General features: G+C 42.8%; 1 long non-coding RNA gene across 1 annotated transcript in view; it reads right to left on the bottom strand.

The window, feature by feature from the left end:
• The window catches only part of LOC146809269 (uncharacterized), a 253678-nt gene that overhangs the window by 79123 nt on the left and 152596 nt on the right, over nt 1-21959 (bottom strand). Inside the window, exon 2 of the long non-coding RNA XR_014966383.1 lies at nt 19528-19667. This is a non-coding gene — a long non-coding RNA (uncharacterized LOC146809269). The remainder of the gene's footprint in view (nt 1-19527; nt 19668-21959) is intronic.

Genomic DNA, 21959 nt, shown 5'->3' with positions numbered 1-21959 from the left:
CTCTACTCCGTGGGAGAAAACTAGTCGGTGGGTCAAAATTGTTTTTATTTTTCAAGCACAAACTCCCGCTTTGGGAGTTTGTAGTTGAAACATAAAAAACTCTGGAATAGTTTGACTACCTGCCTCATTTTTGTTAAAGCCATTCAGTTAAACTGTCCTACAATGACAGGAACCGCCATGACGGGTCTGCTGGGTTGGCGAACATCTCTAAATTTACCTAGCAGAGTAAAGGCACTAAAGTAGAATCCATAGTCATTGAGAGTAGAGAGACGGCCTGATTAGGGATTTAGCAGAAGTATTAAAGGTTGAAAGGGTCACGGGTAAAAAGTTGTAAATCCATTTCCTTTAAAGTGTTTACTGCTTTTTTAGTAAACCGGTCCGAAGTTGCATTTTTACAAAGAAGAGGTGCAATGCAGTACAACAAGCAAAGTTGATGCCATGCATTGCATCACATGAAGAAAGCAGAACTGCGCCTTCTCTTCAAGAAATGTCACAATTCTTCTCTCTCCAGTTGCTGGTGCTCCTAGGGCTGCCTTGTGCCATCACATACACCCTTGTGTCATGATACAAGGGTGTCTACGTTATGGTCAGGATCGTTTTTGAGCAAGACACATGCAGCACACATGCAAAGTGGAAAGAAAGAGGGGAAATAAGGATAATTCTCATTGTTATTCCAAAATCAGGCAGGCCCACCATTTTGGAGCAAACCCAAGCCAAAATGTAAATATGGTGTTGCATTAAAATCCCTGGGTAGATAGATGCACCACTCGGGAAATGCCTAGCTGACACAAAGCAATACAAGGCAACGCATTGGGCTACATTGCTTTTCTTACAAACTCATGAAAATCAACATTTGCTTGGCTTCGTAAATACTGAAAAAGGTGATGCATTTGGGATTCATCAAAAAATGTGACACAACCCAGACACTCAACATTTCTTAATCTGGAGCTACATAAAGATGGGTTCACATCTAAATCTATTAGTGGATCCAAATGAACACCCATGCATCACCCATGGAATGTCCACCTGATGCAAAGTAACACAAGGCAGCATAATGCACTGCCTTGTTTTACCTTTTTCAATGCATTTGTGTGCTTTGGAAATACTGAAAAAGACTTTGCATCTGGGCTCTGTCAAACAATTGAGACAACCCAACACAAAATATTTGCAAATCTGGGCCAACATATATTTTGTTTCCTGAGCCAAAAATTGAACAAGGTAAAATCTCTTAGTGAAATAAGAATGACAAGAAAACCTGACACAGGCTTAGCAGACCTGACTCAAGGCCCCAAGACCCAACTATCAAGCCAATAGTGTATGTTATTTGAAGGTTACCACATCCCAAACAACCTCCCTGAAACCTCACCACTGGCCGCCTTGAGTGGAACTAATCAATTCTTGCAAACAGTCTAACAAGTGGCACTTGTTTGTGGTAGCATTCCATCTTATCATTTCTTTGTCCTCTATGCCTCCTAAGACTAGACTTACCCATATGCAAATCAGTCTCAGTCCTGCTCCACTAAGGGCAGCCCAAACTGCTAAGCCAGCTCCATGGGATTAATGGTCTGGGAATCAAAGTTAAGGTTCAGTAGTAAGGGGCTGTCATCTGAGTGAGTCCTAGCTAAGTTGCATGCCTTCATTACTCTCTCCTGCATGGGTGCAAGTGCAGGGCATGCAACCCAGAGTAGTAAGAATACTCTCTCTTACTGGAATAAAGAACCCACCAGGCATCCGTTAGACCCCACTATGACATCTACTCTTGATATCCCTTGGCAATCTTATGGGGTGCCACTCCGGGGAAGGGGAGGGGTTTGACCTATCTAATGCCATGCACACTAATCATTTATAGCCCCCACCAAAAAGTAAAGGGTAATGAAGTATGCAGCACGCTTGCTAACAGTGGAGCTGGACTTTCAAAGAAGACCTGATGGTCTGCATTAGGAGTGTATATGTTGAGGTGGGTGTCGTCGGTAAAAGAAGTCCAGAACGTAGCCAGGTAGTAGTTACAAGAAGATAGTTTATTAAATCCAGTTTCAGTTGATGTAGATGGTAGGTATGATGTAAGGTAACCCCACCAGGAGCAGCCTCCCTGATGCTCAGCCTGCACACACCAACTGACACTCAGCACATCACCAGGCACCCAAGCATTCCGTGACATCACCACACATTCCAACACTCATCCTGGCTGAGCTGTAGGGAAGAAATGCACAAGAGAAAGGAGAGGTGACAATCAAGTCACAACATATCCCCTTTCTTTACACCAACAAATGAAAGGAATAAAGCATGAACGTAGACAAAGCTTATAACCAGGATAAAACAAAGGCAAAGAACATAACATATAGAAATGTAACAATGCGAAAATGTATATTCAACAAATTGAAAATACAGCAAAATGTAAAAATAGCAAAAATTACTAAAATAGTAGCATCATCAAATCATAGACATTACATTAAATAAGTCCCAAATGCAATAAAACAATAAATGAGTAGATTGAACAATCCTGAAATCATGAAATCATTAAAATATGAAAAAGCATTAAATCAAGAAAATAATTACTTTGAACACACTCTCAACCATCCTCTTTTCTCACAAAGGAAAGGAAGCAAGCACACCGCACACTATACTGTACATATGCCATGAAATACCATTGAAAGCAACACACATATGCACTCCAATAAACCAGGAAAGGAATAGAGTTTCACGTAAAACGCACAACCCAATAAACTGTAAAGCGGGCAAACCAACAACAAATTTGGTACACTGTAAATCATATTCAGTCACACACCCATAACATGCACCTGATGTGACCTCCTGTCTCAGGCAATGCATAAAGTACATCATAGACAGTAAGGTAATCAACCCTATAGCGCAACAAAGTTTTAGCTGTACACCTGACAAGGAATAATGTCTAGGCAAAACAACAGTACGTAAAGCAATCAACAGTATAACGCAAAAACCGCGCTGTACACCTGACAAGGCAAAATGTCTAGGAAAAACAACTGTACATAGGGCAATCAACCATATAATGTAAAACTGCACTGTACACCTAGCAAGACAAAAAGTCTCAGGCAAAACACATACTAAGCAGTAAACTCTAGGAGAGGTAACCGTAAAACGCACAAACTGCGCTGTACCCACTGATAGAGTTTCTATTTTATGCTCCAGTAAGTCTCTCATTCCACTGATAGTTGCCAGTATGGTGTCCAGCTTCTCCTCTGCTGGTGTCTCAAGGGGGGCACGCAAACCAATAGTCCACCAGTGCCACTATCTCCAGATGGAACGGGGATTTGCCCAGAGCTTTTCACACTCGCACCAAACTAAGTGATGGGCAAGTAGTATAGCACAGGTCACGCAATTCTCCTTGTTTAGGTCGCTGAGGGTTTCAACATTTACTGCAGACCTATGGGCTACCCACTCTCCTCCAGCAGGTAGGACCGGGGAATAAATGTAAATGCAGAGCGCATTTGCATAATTATAATAATTTCAGTGCCATAAAAAACTGATGGGGCAGATTTACAAGAAAGTGACGCATCTGTAAAGATGCATCACTTTCCCTGCCCAACCCTGAGAAACCCTTGCGCCACCATGGATGCACCGTATATTTCCATTACGGTGCACCATGGCGCAAGGTTTGACAGATGCATCCAAAATTTGGATGCATCTGTTGGGGCAAAAGTCATGCACTGCTGGAGTTGTGTCACAAGCACAAAGCAACTCCAGCAATACATTTTGAGGCCTATTCCCACTACACTGCGTCACTCTATACGCCTGCTTCAAGCAGGAGTAAGGTTTTGACGCAGTGGAATCCTAAAAGTGACGCAGTGAAATCTTATAGATATAGACTTTTATGAGGCTTTCCTGCATGGAAACACCTACCCAGTATACATTATACCTGACGCAGGTATAATGTGACGCAGGGCTTTACAACGTGACGCATGTCCCTAGATGCGTCACTTTGTAAATTAGCCACATTATTTACGCTGCCGCTGCGTCACGAAAGTGACACAACAGAGGCGCAAATATGTCGCAAGGGGCTTCTAAATCTGCCCCGACGTTTTTACAAAGATGCAACATAGTTACTTGAACTAGAAAGAAAATGCCCTACGAAATAGTTTTTGGTCGAGGAAATACTGAAACTAACAGTGAAGTGGCTAGAGAAGGAAAGAGAGCAAGGATCCGCCCGTGCATGGGTCGTATAATTTAAACAAATAATGACTAATAACAGACTGAGAAATATATGTGAATATTTGTGACCATCAATATGGAAGAATAGAATTGACACAAAAGAAAATGCATGAAAACGATAATGTTCATTTTGTTTAGGTAAGACAACATACGCCGTGTTCATGATGATTTCAACAAGAAGCATAGAGGGAAACAATAAATCACAAGGCAGCATTTTATGGCACACCTCCAAGCTGTATTTCGGTTACAATCTCCTGACGCACTATGGCATGGTATTACCTTATTTTGGACATTTAAAAGACACATAGCTTTCATTTTGGGCATTTAAAAGATGCAGAGCTTGTTCTAAGAGGGCCAGTTTGGAGACTGAGCATTTCAGTTTTACTTGTTGTATTATATATCTGGGTGCAATGACAGAAGCAGCAAAATACCAGTCAGGTGGTTGACGATGCCAAGCACAGATTTTTAGCTTACATGTTTTTCAGCACTTAATTGCATCGACCACGCCCCTTTGAGAGACCACCCTATTTTTTTCATCCAATTAAAAATGTAAAGCCCTGCACTCACTGCTCAGGATGGCTCAGCTCCGTTGTCATATTTGCTGCAAGGCTCACCCCCAGGTGCATGGGTTTTCGTCATGAGTAGCAACTCCAATGCAGCACATCTAGGGGTTCTCTGTCGCACGCCAGGCCCCCCCAACCCATACCTGCCAACATGAAGAGCAATCTCACAGTGTGTGGAGGGGGCAGGGTCTTGAAGGGGGAAGGCCTTGTGCCAATCAGTACCTAGGAGGCACCATTGAACCCCACCCCACCCCGCCCCCAAACCCCCTCCTCCCAAAACAAAAACAAGCATTGGCATAGCCAATAGGTCTCGCTTTTGGGACCTTATAAGTATTTAGTTATGCAGCAAAATATCCTTGGTACAACAATATCAACCGTTGCATGGCTAAACACTTATAAGGTCCCAAAGGCGAGACCTATTGGCTATGCCAATGCTTGTTTCCAGACAGCAGTGACAGCAGGCACATCAACATGCACATGCTCACACTGCTTACGTCTCCCTAGTGGAGAAGTTCCGTCATAACCTCATGGCAGGTGAGCGTTGCTGGGGAAGGGAAATCCTTTAAAGAGAGTACTTTTCTCTTTAGAGTTCTCTTCCCTTTTTGAAACACGGGAGCAGCAACATTGTTCTGGTGTCACCAGGGCTTTAAGTGGAAGCTTTTTTAATTCTATATACAAGCCATCGATGCTGCTTATTTATTCAATGCAACTAGCAACCATTGACAAAGCCAATAGTCCTGACTTATTGTAGGTATGATGTTACTTGTTGAATCATATATCTGAATGCAATGACAGAAACAGCAAAATACAAGTTGGGCGGCACATGATGCGAAGCACGGATTTTTAGCATACGTGTTTTTAACCCACGCCCTTAATTACATTGGCCACGCTCCTTTGAGAGGACCCCCCCCCCCAGTTTTGTCATCTCACTTAAAGCCCTGCCAAAGCATAAGTTTATAACTTAAAGTGGGCTAACTTACTAATTAATTTCCGTAATCTATTGCAGTTTTAAAACATATTTCATGTGTGAACATTACTGCTTTTAAGGCTTGCACTGTCGTGAGATGACATACTTGCCAATAGTACAGATTTGGGTGAAACTCCTAATTTTTAAAGCCCCAAATTAACTGTTAGCTCTTTCCCAACTAAAACTGCCTCTGTTTCAATATCAGCCATTGGGAAACAAAAAAAAGCCAGATTTTTTTCATGTTCTCTCTGTTCCTAAATGTCGACTTAAGTGAAACGTAAACCCACCCTTACATTCTCAGTCTAGATAGAAAGCACCACTTCCCGCGTTGCTAATGAGCCCTCAACAGACACACTTTAGCACTATTCAATGTCTCATCAAGCCTCACTCCTCCAATCACTCTTCCAAACAAGAAAACTGACACTATAACCCTTCTGTTCTTTTCCCTAAGCACCCGAGCTCCAGATAAAGCCTCAAGTGAAAGGGAAGTCCTGCACATCCTTTTATCTAGCGATGTCCTTCCAAGAATGAATGGCGTCTCAATAGCGGCTGGGCAGGTACTTCCTGTACGGATGGGCGGTATTTCGAGGTGTTTACTTCCTGAGAGGCAAGCACCTTTTCTCAGGCGGGTCTCACTTTCCCTAGCCAATCGTGAGATTGATGGCACTTGCACACCCAACCAATCTTCCCAAGCACAGTCACTTCTCCTGTCAATCAGCACAAACTGATGTTTCGATTGGTTCTCACTACATATAGTTTTGAGGTCGCCCCTCGGACTCTTAAAAAAAGTGCTGAAACACAAACGCGGCCCGCGGCCGCGAAAGAGAAACTACTGGGCTAGCAAGTGGGAGGGGTGGGGGAGTGCGAGAGAACACACAGCAATTCCCTTGCGGGAGAGAGCAAACATATGTTGCCAAAGCTCGCTTCCGCAAGGGAATCGCTATACGTGCATGCATTGCCATTGAAAGCAATGTAATGCATGCACGTTTTTGACTGAAAAGCCGAAGCGATTACTATAGGTCTTATTCCTATGCAATGCATGTGCGCTGCGTAGGCGAGACATAAAAACTTGCTGAGGGTGGTGATGATGTCCTGGTATGTTTTCACACCCCTTAATGGACGTCAGAATTTCAAAGCCTCTAAAAAAGGAGCTTGAAAAACACTATTTAGAGTAGTTTTCAGCTCGTTTTCCCTGCCAGAATGTGATATCGGCTCCTCATTCGGTGACTGTGTGATGAGAGCTGATATCGTGTGTCCCACAGTGGCACCTTGTGAGTTGGCAGGTATGCCAACCTCTCACTACTCGGGGGGATCTGTGTCTTATGTGCAATGCTGGGATTGGGCGAGTGGCAACCTAGGAGCACATCGCTGCCGCACCTCACTCCATCGCCATCCATCCCCGCACCACACCACCTTAAGATCTGCTTACGACATTTCTGAGTATTGAACTTTGACCTTAACATCTAAGACCCACAGCATCTATGCCCAACTACATGATATTCTACCCCCAGTTCTGCAAGACCTTTTACAAGGTTTCTTTCATCCCTGTCAGTTCATATTTGAAAGTCTGTAAACTGGCAAAACTGCCACCTTGCACGTGGGCTCCATGGTTTGTAAACTTTTTGGCATCTCAAAGAAGCTGGATACTTTTCATTGTGGTTGTTTCTTAGGTTGGATGTACTCAAGTGCTGGGAGGGGCCACAAGCCCTAGGCAGTTCCCTCTGGTCCTTCTCTTTGATAATAGCTGCCTGGTGCATTCAGAAGTAAAGAGGGCCTCAAAGTTTCCTCCTTTTCCAAGGGACCTCTCTAAGTGTTATGTGAGAGTGCTTTTCTAGTCTGCAGGGGAATGCCTTTCCAATAGTAGTGCCATGGGTTTCCCCTACAATGTGCCCTTCACTATCATGCTCAAGGGCTTAGTCCCCAGCCTTTCTACACCCCTACTAAAATAGACGGCCCCATCTACTGTCCCATCATTCTCAGGCATGCAGCCAAACTCTTTTAGAGTGTCTTTGTCACAAAGGGGAAGTTAAGCAGTCGTTCTCTGCTCCCTGTAGCTGTACCAATTGTCCAAGGGTGAGCGGACTGAGGCAATGTCCCCCTCTCCCTCAACCCAACAGTTCTGATCCCGTCAGCTGGTAGACATTTCGCTATCCCCTTCAGAAGGCGGCAATCTGACTCCGCCCTGGGCCAGAGAAGTATATGCATTTATAAAAAAGGCAATAGACAGCGATAACCCTGTTAGACTCCTTGGCCAAAATAGTCATACGTATTGCACTAGAAAGACTACAGAAGTGGGCCAAGGAGAGTAAGATACTCTCAGATTTGAAATTTAGATTTTGGAAGGGATTGAGAACCATTGAACAAAGTTTAAATCTGAGTATTTTCATAGGTGAAAATACCATTTAAAAAAAAGGTAGACTGTTCCTAGCATTCGTTGACCTCACCTCAGCCTTTGATTGTGTAAGGCATGATAAGCTTTAGAGAGTTCTTCAGGATTTAGGGGTAGACTGTACCATTATACATTTCCTAAAACAACTCCATAAGAACGCTAAGGCCAGAGTGCGATACAGTCCAAATGGAGAATGCACAGCTCCATTCCAAATTAACAAAGGGGTAAGGATGTGTGTTGGCCCCCTTTCTTTTTAATCTTTATATAAATGGGCTAGGCCAAGCACTGACAAATACCGGCCAACACATTCCCATGATAAAAGGACGGGCCATAATTGTATTTTTGTATGCGGATGATGCTGTCCTGATGTGTCGCACCCAAATGTGCCTACAAAGACTATTAGGTTGTTTTGCAGCCTTTATGCATGACCCTAGACTGAAGGTGAATACAACAAAAACCTTCATTATGAGGTGTGGCTCGGGTAGTATTAAATGTGGAGACGTGTATATTGATGAACAAAATATAGATTTTATAAACAGTTTTAGCTATTTGGGTATTTTATTTGACCACAAAGTTACATGGATTCAAGCAGTGCAAGCGAGAAAACTTGCCTTTATGAAAACAACTGCAGCTCTAGTCAATTTCTCAAAAAAACTGGGTAGGAGTCCCCCGCAAGTGCTATTGCAAATCTACAGGGCCAAGTGCGTCTCAACGGCCATGTATGGCGCAGGGGTTTGCAATGTTCAATTTTAACGAATGATTGAAAATCAGTTTTTAAGAGACATTCCGGTCCTCCCGAGTAGTGCCTCATCGCATGTTTGCCATTCGGAATTGGGGGTCCCATATATCACAGAAGTAATCAGAATGGAACAAATCATGCTTTGGTACAGGATACGGTTATCTGCAGAAACTAATTTAAATCGGGATATTTTATATGATGTTTTAAACATAAATGGTGTTTTAAGAATGAAATGGTTAAAGTATGGGCGGGACTTTCTGTATGACTTAGGTTATCCAGAGTGTTATAATGAACCAAGTGCAATGAGTAGACTGTCAAGAAAAGAGCTGAAAGCAAAAGGTATGTCCCTACTTGAATCACTTAGGCTAGCAGAGGAAATATCTAAGCCCACAGTATTGCATAACCAACTGATCATAACCACCTATAATATTCAACCTTACCCTATTCTAGCTCTTGGCACTTACAATAGATTACTGCTGACAAGATTTAGACTTGGGATACTACACAGAATAATTAGTTTCCCAAACATGAATGATTGGACCAGGGTGATGCAAGAATGCCCCTGTAATGATAGCTTGGAGCAAACAACACTCCATGCTGTTCTCTTTTGTAACTTTTATAATGCAAAAAGAAAAAAGTGGATATTACCTCTTTTAAAAAAGCTTGACTTTAGACAATGTTGCCCTGGATTTTTAGTATTACAGTTTTTAGAAAATGACTATATGATATGGATTTTATCAATGTTCCTGAAAAGTATTGTAAAATGTAGGACATTGATAATGCTATGATGTCTAACTGTCTAATAGTCCAGCTATTATTATGGGGTGTAAGTAAGTGATTAAAGTTTTCTAATAGATTTTGTGAAATAATGAGATGATGACTATGTAATTCGCTTTGTTTGTTTTTATATGCTTTTATGATTTTCTTAAATAGAAATCGAATAAAGTTGGTTTATCTATCTATCACCCACCCCTGTAACACCTAGGGGAGACCTGGAGGTTCCTAATATGCAAAGATTTAGACTATTTTTTAATTCTGCCCAGAGCACCAACGTCAAATTTGTAGTGAAGTTCCTGCACTGGAAAAAAAATAATGGGCAGCTTTCACTCACCAGGGTTTAAGAAGCCTCTTTTATAGGGGCCATACTTATAGGAACATCAACCCCCACCCCTGGAACACCTAGGGAAGACATTGGGGTATCCACAATGTGCAAATAAGGTAGATTATCATTTTTAAAGTGCCGATGCCACCGAAGTCGAGTTTGCAATGAATTCTACTTTTAAAAGCAGCGCAACAACACAGGAGGGCTGCTTTCAAAATGACCTCAGGCTCTCAGCAGTTCACACATGCAAGTGCAACAAAGGCTGCTGGCCTCTAAGCTGCCATTCTGTATTATTTACTAAGGACTTCTAAGTAGTTTTCATCCCCCTGCCCTATTATCTACAAGGGACTTATAGGGTAAGTCATTCAAATTATAAGTGTACCTCAATGTATGTGTTTGTGTTTCACACAACATTGGTGCTGGGCCTGACTTGCGGAGCCCAGGTCACAGTCAGAGTCTGCTACCACCAGTATTATTCAGCACCCAAAAAATGGGGATGAACAGTCAAAAAGGGTGACTTTCTAACAGAGTGTGTGTGCACATGTGTTAGACCTGGCATCCTTGGCGTGGTTACCCCTGACTTTTTGCCTCTACCTCCTGTATTTTTTATGCTGTGCTGGATTTCGTTTTTGCTGGCTTAGATGCTTTCGGCACTTTGACACTGCTGATCTGTGTCAAAGTGCAAGTGCTCCCTGTGTAAATTATGATTGGTTATCCACGATTGGCATATTTGATTTATTGATAAGCCCCTAGTAAAGTGCACAGAGTGTGCCATGGCCTGTAAATCAAATGCTACTAGTGGGCCTGCAGCACTATTTGTGCCTCCCACATGATTAGCCCTGAAACGATGTATCAGGCCTGCCACTGCAGTGCCTGTGTGCAGTTTGTTAACTGCCATGTCAGCCTGGCAAGTGCATCCACTTGCCAGGCCCTAACCTTCCTTTTTCTTACATGTTACATTGTAAGGCTCTCTGTTCCCATAGGATAGAATGGGGAGTTTGCTTCTAACATCTTATAAGCATAACTGCTCCTCGGAACCAGTTAGGAAAATAAAGTTAAGTATGCCTGAACTCAGAATGTTAAAATGCATCTTTTAGTGAGGGTGATTTTTACATTCTGTCTTTGAAAATAGCATTTTTAGAAGGTAGGTATTTTCTTGCTATTCAGCCAATGTGCCTCTGCTAGGATGTGTATTGACTGTCTGGCTTTAGAGTAACAGGGGCTGGGGATGTGCAGTGGCTCCAGAGAGTCTGACTGTGTTAGCGCTAGGCTGAATAGGCCTGGTCTGCATTTGGAGTGATGGGAGGAGTAGCACCTAAATAGGGCTGTGCCTGCCTTCCACTATGATGGCTCTGCCCCCATGTGTTGTGTCTGGAGCCAGGGCTCACACTGACAATTGAGGTTTTTGTGCACTTGCAAAATGCACCCCAGAACTGGTTTGGACTGGGCTCAGAGCCCTGGGTCAGGAGAGAACAAAGAGATTGAATGTATAAAAAGAGTGGCTCAGACCCCATACTTTTAGATCTTCCCTGGAGTTCAAGAGGACCCTTCGCCAGGGAAAAGAACTGGAGAGACTGAGGAGAAGTACTGCCCCTATTCTGTGTGCTTTATGGGGTTGGCCTGCAGTTGCTGTTTCTGCCAAGGAAAGGAGAAGGACTTTGCTGTGTGCTGTGTCCCCGCTTGAAGGAGATCTCCAAAGGCCTGTGTGTGCTGGCCTACTGCTCTGAAGTCTCAGGGACACAAATACTTCACCCCAGCTCCCCTGAGCTCTGCTGCTGTGAGTCCTGACCAGCCAGGAGGTGCCTGAGCCAGTATTGGACCTCTGGAGGTTTTTGCTGCTGTCTGGGAGCTGGAAGAGAGAAGGAACTTGAAGAACTACAAAAATGATGCATCTCTCTTCTTGCGGCTCCATGGCGCGAGAAGACTTTCCACACATTGAGGGGTCGCGGCTGAAGAAAATAGCTCACCGCCGCCGCATCGATTACCCACACATCCTGGATTTCCACACATCGCACCTGTGCAACAAGTTTTCCCGAGGCATCAACTGCTGACCGGAACCGTCACAAGGAATCAACGCATCACTTCCCCCTAAAGACCGGATTCGACGCATCACTTCTCCTGCATGCAGCAGAACTGTTGCATCGCCTCCCCAAGGTCTCAGGAACTGACGCATCTATTTGTTTTCGACACTTCTTCACTCTGTGGCTTTTAGGCCTTGTGAATGTTGATGCAACAACAGGTAATTTGATTAAAAGTCACGAATCCATAATTTTTTATGGTATAAGTTCTTGAAACTTTTTGAAAGTCGTATTTTTAACTGTGTGTGTTGAATTTTAGTCGTTTTGATCTTGTTAAGTTTAGATAGAGATATTTTATCTTTCTAAACTGGTGTGGTGTCCATTTGTGGTGTTTTCACAATGTGTTGGTACACATGCTTTACACATTACCAAGGATAAGCCCTTGGGATAAGCCTGTCTACTCATACAAGATACCAAGGGGGTGAGCAGGGGATATCTAAAATGTGTATCCCCCTTACCCTGACTAGAAGCAAGGGTCACTATTTGTTCAAAGGTAACTACCTCTGTCAACTAGAGACCCCCATTTATAACAGTGTGCATGTGTTTGTGTGTGTGTGTGTGTGTGTGTGTGTGCTGGCTGGTTCCAGTATCTGAACCATGAGTGTATGCCGGACTCCTCTCATACTCCGTGTTTGATGTCTATATGATGCCGTCCTTGGGAAGTGAGAAGGGTACAATGTGGAGACTGCTTCCCCGCCCCCGTAGAGGGTCAGGGTAAACCCAGTGCGTCAGGGATAACCAAATCGGGGGGGACCGATTTAGTACCACGCATCAGGCATTAGACTAACGCATCTCAGTGTGGTGATCCGCATCACTGCACTGGAATACGAAGTCACAAATTTTGAATAGTGTCTCAGTTGTCTAGACAAGCCATATATAGCGCTGCCTTAAAACTTGGGACTGGCAGCCCACTCTGTGGCGTGCATGCAGCTCTGCAGGCTTGGGGCTCGCTCTGCTGAAAGGCTGCAGTCCTTAATGCTCCAATGTATGTACCTGCCATGAGGCGCCGCGGAGACCGACCGGGCGTCAAGTCCTGCAGCCGGAGTTAATTTGTGGGAGGCAAGCGTTGCAGCAAATCATCATAGGAGGCGTTAGCAGTGCTGCTTGCTCCCACCACCGGCTGCAGCCTCCTTCGTGAGGCTCAGTTGTCTCAATCTGAGGAGCAGCTGCAGTTAATTTACACTCGGCTGCGCCAAATTCAATTGCTGAGAGAGGGACTGGCTGGGAAAAGAGCTGTTTTCCAGAAACCGCTTACTGAGCTGATGACATCTTGTGAAGCCCCCAGGTAACACTTTGGTCTCATGCCCCTTATGACCAAGACTGGGACAGAGGCAGCTGCCTGGTAAGTGGATTGGAACATGCCTGCTGATGCGTCGCCTGTTTGCATTTCTACAAATGGGAAGCCTTTTTTCACTGGCACATTAAGGAGCACGCATCTTGTCTCAAAGTACTATAGGGGGCAGGCTTGTGACAAGCATGCTCTTGCACTGAAATGTGGGGTCAGGGTTTTCTTGCCACTGAAATGCACTGGGCTGATATAAAACTTTGGAGGTTTGTGGAAGAAAAATGTATTTAATTTTAGTAACAATTATGCAAAACCGAGTCAGACACTCAAGCTTTGTGTCAGCTAAAGGTATAGTTTGTTCTGCTGTATGAGTTGCAGAGGGATGGAGGAAGGGAGACACTGGGGTAGTAAAGAGAGAGGGCAGAAAGAAAGGTATCAAAAGAGGAGAGACAGGCAAGAGAAATGATGTAGAGGAGAAGAGGGAGGAAGGAAAAAGAAGAGAAGGTGGTGAAAGGAAAACAAGCAAGAAAAACAAAAAGGCGAGAGAAAGCGGACGTGTGACCCTAATAAGACCAGATGTAAAAATTATTAAGGTGAGAAGAGGGGAAAAAGATAAAAGTGAGAGAGAGAAAGTAGTGAGGTAAGGATGGGGCGCAGATTGCTGGAAGCCAGTGTTTCATTCTAGCTTTCAATCTATGATGCCAGCTCTGCTGAAACTACCAGTGAAAAATTAGCTGAGGATGGAACCGCCTTCCTCTCGCTGTGAAAAAATTATCTTTTAATAATTTTATCAATCTATCATAAATTGCTTTCGTAGAGCTGCTACATGGCTGCTACCTTGTTCTCTCTTAAAGGGGCACCCTCTGAAGAGAAAGCAACAGGCCTCTCCTGCACCAATAACAGGCACCACCAGTACGAATTCCAGAATGTTCTTTCTTTGATGACATCTGCTTGGATGTTTTTACCTATTGTGACATCATTTACCAGATGGCCCCTTTAATGAATTGTCTTGGGTAGCACACACAGTATGATTCAGACAATCTCCATGCGCAAATGAGTGTAATGTCTGATATTTATATGTTTCCCTCCTCTTTGTTGCTTGTTTTAGCTCGCCAGAAAATGTCACTCATAGTCGTTGAAATGTTACTCATAATTGCACTGAAATTATGAAGATTTCTCTCATAGTAATCTGAAACCTTGGCAGCTAGGCGGAGCCTGCCCCGAATAACCCTGTAGTCAGCCGGTTGCTTCCAAGTTCAAGTGTGACTGTGATTTACCGGCTCAGACTGAAAACGTCCGGCCCGTTTCAGCTCAGAGTTTAATGACTCCGCCCTCCCAATGTGCTTCTGATCACGAAGGATGCCAGGAAGGGGCGACCAACACACGAACTACAGTTCATAGAAGGAAGAGCAAACTGCAAACTGAGATCAGCTGTGACATACATGTACTTAAACAGGAGCACAGGATGCAGGCAGCCAGGCCTTTAAAAGCGTCACCGACGAGCGCAAACTCGCCTCCTAATTTTGAGATGGATAGGGCCGGTGTGCCTGAAAGGCTTTCATGCCAGATTGTGGTACCAGTGAAGGGGCTTGCAGGGTGGTGGTGGCTTTTGGCAAAAAGTGGGAAATAAAGAAGCCCGAGGCCGCCGTGCAGGGCTGAGTGGGGGACGGGTGAAGGCAGCATGTTAATTGCTGATTAAATAGTGTTACAATCACGCACTACAAGCGCAGAACAAGTGCTAGTCTCTTATTTATTTATTTTTAGATTAAGTTGTGCAGCTTGTGAAGTGTCTTTTTTTATGGTTGAAAAGCTTTATTGAAGAAAATTGTTAACAAAGAAAGATATCAGCAAAGCCTAAAACAAGGCTAAATATAATATGAAACATTGACAGTGCTAATATCAAATATTACAAAACAAAAAGCATTTTATGAGGCTTTTAAAGATAAAGGAAAGGGGAAAAAGGAAGGAGAAAAGGGGGAGGGAAAAAGAAATAACAGAGCAAAATATGAACCTTAGAAATGAAAAAAGTACGGCATATAAACAAATAGTATAAATAAGTAGTACAAAATGATCAGCATAAAAAAGAAATAACATAAGGAACCTGTATAAAATGACAACAAAGAGGAGAGAGTCGGAGACCATCAAGGGGGTTTGAAATTTTCTGAGTTGATACGTGGAATTTTGCTCAGAGACAATCGATCTAGGTATGAGGTGAGAGACAACCAGAAAACATCAGTATTACGAATAGGTTTGCAGGAAGAGGCGAAGGCAACATCCAGTCTGTGAAAGTGACATAAAGAGTTCCACCAACTTTGCACTGAAAGATTAGTGAGGGACTTCCAATTAGTAGAAATGTGCTGGAATGCGAAAGCAAGCATGAGATCAAAAAGGCCATGTGAGTGTGAAGGAAGGTCTAAAGAATCAAAAAGGCTACCTAAAAAGAGAAGAGTTGTAGATAAGGAACAGAAAGTGTAAAGATTCGAGAAAAGTATGGCCAAATTTTTCTCCAGAATGCAGAAACAGCAGGACAGAAAAAGAAGAGATGAAGAAGATCAGCATTAGGGGTACTACATGTCCAACATTTGGAATCATAAGAGGGGAGGAAACGTGACAAAGAAAGAGGAGAAAGATAGAGCTTGTGATAGAAATAAAATAAAGATTGAGTAAGAGAAGCCGAGCGGGAAATTTTTAAGGATCTGGACCAAAGCTTATCCCAAAGAGCAACAGACCAAGTACATCCGAAGTCCGATTCCCATAAAAGTTCCAATTTAGTCTTAGTACGGTCTGGATTGGGAGAGGAGAAAAATTTATAGATAAGAGACGCTTTAGGGAATTTAATAAGAAGTTCGAGAAGAGGAGATTGTGGGATAGGTAATGATGAAGAAGGAAGAGAATAATAACGGTCAAGAATTATTGTCATGAGAGTAGCAAATTTCTGCAGAAAAGATCGAGGACAATGAAGTAAGGATTGGAAGTGGGGGAAGGAGCAAGGAACCAGTCCATTAAAGAGTTGATTAATCCAAATAATACCCTTTAATCTCCAAGATTTCCAGAATATAGGTCTATTATTCATAAGGACAAGCGAGTTATACCAGATAGGGGTGCTTAGAAAGGATTCACGCGTAGTGGCAGTAGGAGAAACCAGAGGTCTTAAAAGCGAAGAAGAGTGCTTGAATAAAGGAAGTGAGGTATAGGGAGTTTTAGTAGAGAAACGAACAGCTTCATCGAAGGAGAAGGGTAATAGTAATGTTTGTTCAATAAGGAGCCAAAGAGGAGTGAAAGGGGAGAGGTTTAATGAAAGCCATCTCGAGGCCTGGCGTAACGAGAAGGATTTATGGTAAAGACGAAAATCTGGAAAGTTAACTCCGCCATTAGCTTTGGACTTTCAAAGGGCTGCAAGAGAAATTCTGGATTTCTTGTTCTTCCAGAGAAATTTCGAAAGGGAGGAGTCAATACGTTTAAAATAAATTGAGGGAACGTGGACGGGTAACATAGAGAAAATATATATTAGAATGGGGGCTATCATCATTTTTATGGAGTCCAAACGACCCCACCAGGACAGAAAGAGGGGGTTCCAGGAAAGAAAAGATTTATCAATTCGGGACAAAACTGCGGACATATTTAATTTAACTGAAGAAGAGATAGAGTTAGAGAACCAAATACATAGATACTTGATCTTAGAACTATTCCAGGCAAAACCAGTAGAAGAGAAAAAATTAGGGAAACAGGTTTTAGTGAGAGGAAGGATTTCAGTCTTATCTGAATTAATCTCATAACCTGACACCAATGAAAACGAATCGAATTCAGATAATAAGGGGGGAATAGAGACTTCTGGATCGGAAATAAATAAGAGAATATCGTCTGCGTATGCAGAAAGTTTCAATTGACTCTTACCATAAGGAAAACCAAAAATGGAATTATTGTTACGAATGGAGGGCAAAAAGGGTTCCAGCGCTAGAATGAAAAGAAGAGGGGATAAAGGACAGCCTTGACGAACGCCACGTTGAAGAGCAAAGGACGAGGAAACCTGACCATTCACAAGCACCGAAGCCTTGGGTGCAGAGTATAACAGGGAGATAAGGGAAATGAAATTGGGACCAAAGCCATGCCAACGTAAAGAAGCAAACAAAAAGGACCAATCTACTCTATCGAAAGCTTTTTCTGCGTCTACTGAAATAGCAGCTAAAGGGATAGAAAGAGATGGAGCATTATTCAAAACATTAAGAAAAAGGCGAGAGTTATCGGAGGTAAGTCTACCTTTAACAAAGCCACATTGTTCCTTACCAATGAGATGAGGCATCAAGGGGTCTAAATGTAACGCAAGTAGCTTAGCAAATAATTTATAGTCCACATTGACCAAAGAAATCGGACGATTATTTTTACAGGATTGGGGGTCACGACCATCCTTAGGGATAAGACAAATGGTAGCGTCTTGAAAAGTACCTTCCGCCTTGCCAGATAAGTAGAATGATTGAAAAAGTTGCAAAAGTTTGGGAAGTAAGAGATCAGAGAAGTGTAAATAAAATTCTACAGGGAAACCATCAGGGCCGGGCGTTTTGCCCTTAGTGAGAGAATCCAAAGCCATGGAGAGTTCATGTAAGGAAAGCTCAAGTTCAAGGTCCGCAAAATTGAGATGAGAGAAAGAGGGTTTAGGGATTCTCTCAAAATAGGACTGAATAAGCGAAGGAGTTGGAGGAGATTCTGGAGTATAAAGATGCTGATAAAACATCTGAAATTGATCGAGTATTTCCTTATCTTTGTGCAGGAGAATATTGTCAGAGGAGTAAATAGAATCTATAAGAGTGCGCTCCTTACGTGATTTAAGATAGTTAGCTAACAATTTCCCTGATTTGTTACGACCCCCATAGTAACGAGCACTACTACGAAGAAGTATCGAAGACGCATTATCAGTAGTAGATTTATTGAACTCCAACTTTGCTCTTAAAAGGACTGGTGAGATAAATTTATCTGAGGAAGTATAAAATTTATGTTCCAAAGATTTAATGTGAGCCAATGAGACCTTCAGTTTCTGGAGATATTGTTTCTTTTTCTTAGAAACAAAATCAATAATAAATCCCCTTGCCGTGGCCTTAAAGGAGTCCCAGAGGATATAGGGAGGAGTAGAAGGATCACAATTAAGCAAAAAGAAATCCCTGGTAAAAGAGCGAAAGGAGGAAGAAAAGTTAGGATCAGTAAGAAGGGAACTATTGAAGCGCCAACGTGAAGACTTGGGACGTGGAGGAAGCAAATCAAGAACCGTAACAACAGGGGCATGGTCCGATATTACCATAGGCTCAATAGAGGAAGACAGTAAGTTCTGAGACAAAGATTGAGAGAGAAAAATGTAATCAAGACGAGAAAAAGAGGAATGAGGAGGAGAGAAGAAGGAATAGTCCAAAGTATCAGGATGGGATAGTTGCCAAGAGTCAATAAAGCGAGATTGTGAAATAGTGTCAAGAAATTGTTTATGAGTCTTGTGGGGAATGAAGCGAACTGTGGATTTACGATCAAGGAAAGGATCAACAATCTGGTTGCAATCTCCACCTAGAATAAAAAGATCATCCCTATGTTGAATACATTTTTTCGTAATTAGAGGCCAAAAAAAGCAATCAGGTTGTGTAGGGCCATAAACATTAAAAACAGTTAAAGGAACAGCATTAATTAGTAACTTTGCTAGTATCCACCTACCATCAGTATCATTTTCTTGAGACAATACTTTACATTGTAATTTCGTGTGACATAAAATAACAACGCCAGTGGAAGGAGAAAATATGACTGTACCCACCCAACTCCTCTTTAATTTAGGGGATTCACTTTCGGTGAGGTGGGTTTCTTGTAAAAGAACTATGTCAGGGTCATAGGTAGCTAAATGGATAAGGACTCTCTGCCGTTTAATAGGATTAATAAAACCCGTTACATTCCAGGAAAACAACCTTGAATTTTCAAATAGTAAAATATTGATAGGAGCAAAAAGTACAATAGTAGAAACATTAGAAAAAACGCCAAAAAATAAGACATCAAAGAAATGAATGAAACAAGTAACATCAGAACAAAAAAAAGAAGGATGAGTAGAGAAGGAAAAAAGAAAGAAAAAAGAAGAAAGGACAGAATTAAATAATAAGTGGAGCAAAGGGGAAAGGAAAAGAGGGGAAAGGTAAGAAGAGAAGAAAACAAGAAAAGACAGTACAAATCCATAAAGGACGACTGAATATAACATACCTGAAGGGGACATGAAGAGGATATTGGGGTAATGGAGAGACGCAACAAGATGGACCGCATGGAGCCAGGAAACCAGACCGCACCAGGACTGAACAAGAAAAGGGCAACCATAAAAGAGGAAGGAGGTCACATCAGTAAATCTGGGTAAGAAAAAGAAAAACATATAAGAAACACATAGAGTGAAGGAGAAGAATGAGAAAGCAAGTTATCAAACAGGTGGAAGATAAAGAAAGAGCAGAGTAAAGATAGAGCATTTAAAGAAAGACAAACAGTAGGAGTAGAAATGGGTAGTGAAGAGAACCATAGAAGACATTGCTAAAATGAAACAAAAAACGAGCCAACAATATAATAAACAGAACAGTGTGAAAACATTATCTGGGAAAACCTGCAAGAAAGAAGAAAATTAAACAGTCAACCAGGAGTGGAAGTAGACGGCGTTGGACTGTATAAGAATAAAATTTTTCAATTCAGCAGGATCTTGAAAAGTCCAAGTTTGAATCTGATGGGTGACTTTGAAAACGCAAGGATGGAACAAGCCATATCCGGCACCAAGAGAGCGAAGAGGGGCACGCAGGTTCAAAAATTATTTCCGTCTAGCTGCCGTCGCATTAGAAACATCCTGAGAAAGAAATACTCTCTGGCCCAACCAAGACACCTGGCTTTTGGATCTAGCTGCAGAAAGGACTAGAAGTAGGTCCGTGAACTTCAGAAAAAGAATGATGACTCCTCTAGGTTTAGTTGAGGCTGATGCACGAGGACCAAGTCTATGAGCCCTTTGGATGCTGAGAGAGGTAGTAGCTGGCATATCCAGAAGTTTCAGGAGGAAAGAGGAGAAGAACGAGACGGGGTCATCACCTTCCAAAGATTCCGGCAAACCATAAACACGCAAATTATTCCTCCTATTTCTATTTTCTAAGTCCTCGGTGTGTTGTTGAAGGGCAAGAACAGATTTTTCTAGAGAGGAAATACGTTGAGAGTGGACTGGAATCTCAGAGACCTGTTGCTCTATGGAAGACACTCTGTTGTCCATAGTTGACCACTTCGCTTCAAAAAGCTGCATCTTATTATTGGTTTCCTCAACGAACGGACGCAAAGCCCGTATCTCCTCCAAAAGTAACTCCGTGGAGATAGGAGACGACGGTTTATCCAGAGGGGGAGAGTCTTGCTTCAAGCGCTTGGATGACGCAGTGGAAGGAGAGGACTTATTTGAAGTTGGCTGTGGCAAGGAGGGGCGAATAGGGGCTGCTGCCGCCATTTGATCTGTGGTAGAGGAAGCAGTTGTTGAGGAGGATGAAGAAGACGCTGTAGAAGAGCTTTTGGAGGGCACAAAAACAAACTTCGGATTGCGTAATTTTCCCATAGATAACCTCCACACAACTCCTCCCAAATATTGTGCCTCAATGGAACGCCCAGCAGTATAACAAAGTCACTCAGAGTCGCCAGACGCCAGCTGTCCCAGACATTCTCAATACTGCGACGAAAAATCGAAGCCACCAGAGAAGCTGATGTAGAAAGACGTACGACGTCAAACAGCACCTCCTCAGAACTCGACCAGCAAAAAGTATCAGGCTTTAGAATGGAAACTTGGTGAAAAAGTAAACATTGCCCAAAGAAGATTAGGACTCCGTATGAAACTTGCCCTCAAAAAGCACAGGCACAGCGACGCTAAATGGCTACCATAATGAGGACACATGTAAGCAAAACACATGTAGTAAAAACTGTCTCCCTGCACTGTTATGGTGTTGATAATCCATCTTGGACCAGCTCTTAAAAGCACCCAGAGGCTTGGAGGAGAATTAGTGAGGCATGAGTAATAATATGTGGAAGTCAAGTATGCGCAGATAATATCACGCAGATATCGCGCTGCAAACAAAATGGCGGCCGCTGTGAGGCACTTACGAAGCAGGACGAAAATAAAGCATTCTGAGGGAGTTGGAAGGTCGTAGCAGGCTCACCAGACGCTTGTCATATTCCGAAAGCAGGAACCGGCAAAGACGAGGCGAAAGGACACAAAAATCCCCACACGGCAAAAGAAGATTCACCCGGTGCGGCGGAGCTCCGTATTTAAGCGGCCATCTTGACCGGCGTCCAAGCCACGCCCCCGTGAAGTGTCTTTTTAATGACTGAAAAACAGTGTCCCACTGTTTTCTTAATTACATAGTGTGGTCATGAAACCGAAAGCGTAGTTGTGCCCTGTTTTTTAGTTATAAATAGGAGCTCTCAAAACAGCTCGATCTAAAGCAATCAGACACGTTTGTTTTTAGGTTGAGCCTGAGCCAGCGCATAAGCGCTGCTCTGGCGATGATCTGTTGTAGTTCAGTACAGGAGAGAATCCCTGCCCACCCCCCCCCCCCATATTTTTCATTGGCTTGTGTCTTTGTCCTTTGTAAATGCTGAAGTCGGATTCCTTAATAGGCTTGCTAGTCTCTCCT

Source organism: Triturus cristatus, chromosome 7 (genome assembly GCF_964204655.1).
Source record: "Triturus cristatus chromosome 7, aTriCri1.1, whole genome shotgun sequence".
In the NCBI taxonomy this organism is placed as follows: Eukaryota; Metazoa; Chordata; class Amphibia; order Caudata; family Salamandridae; genus Triturus; species Triturus cristatus.
Note: the sequence above shows the minus strand (reverse complement) of the source record. Positions and strands in the feature narration are given on the sequence as shown.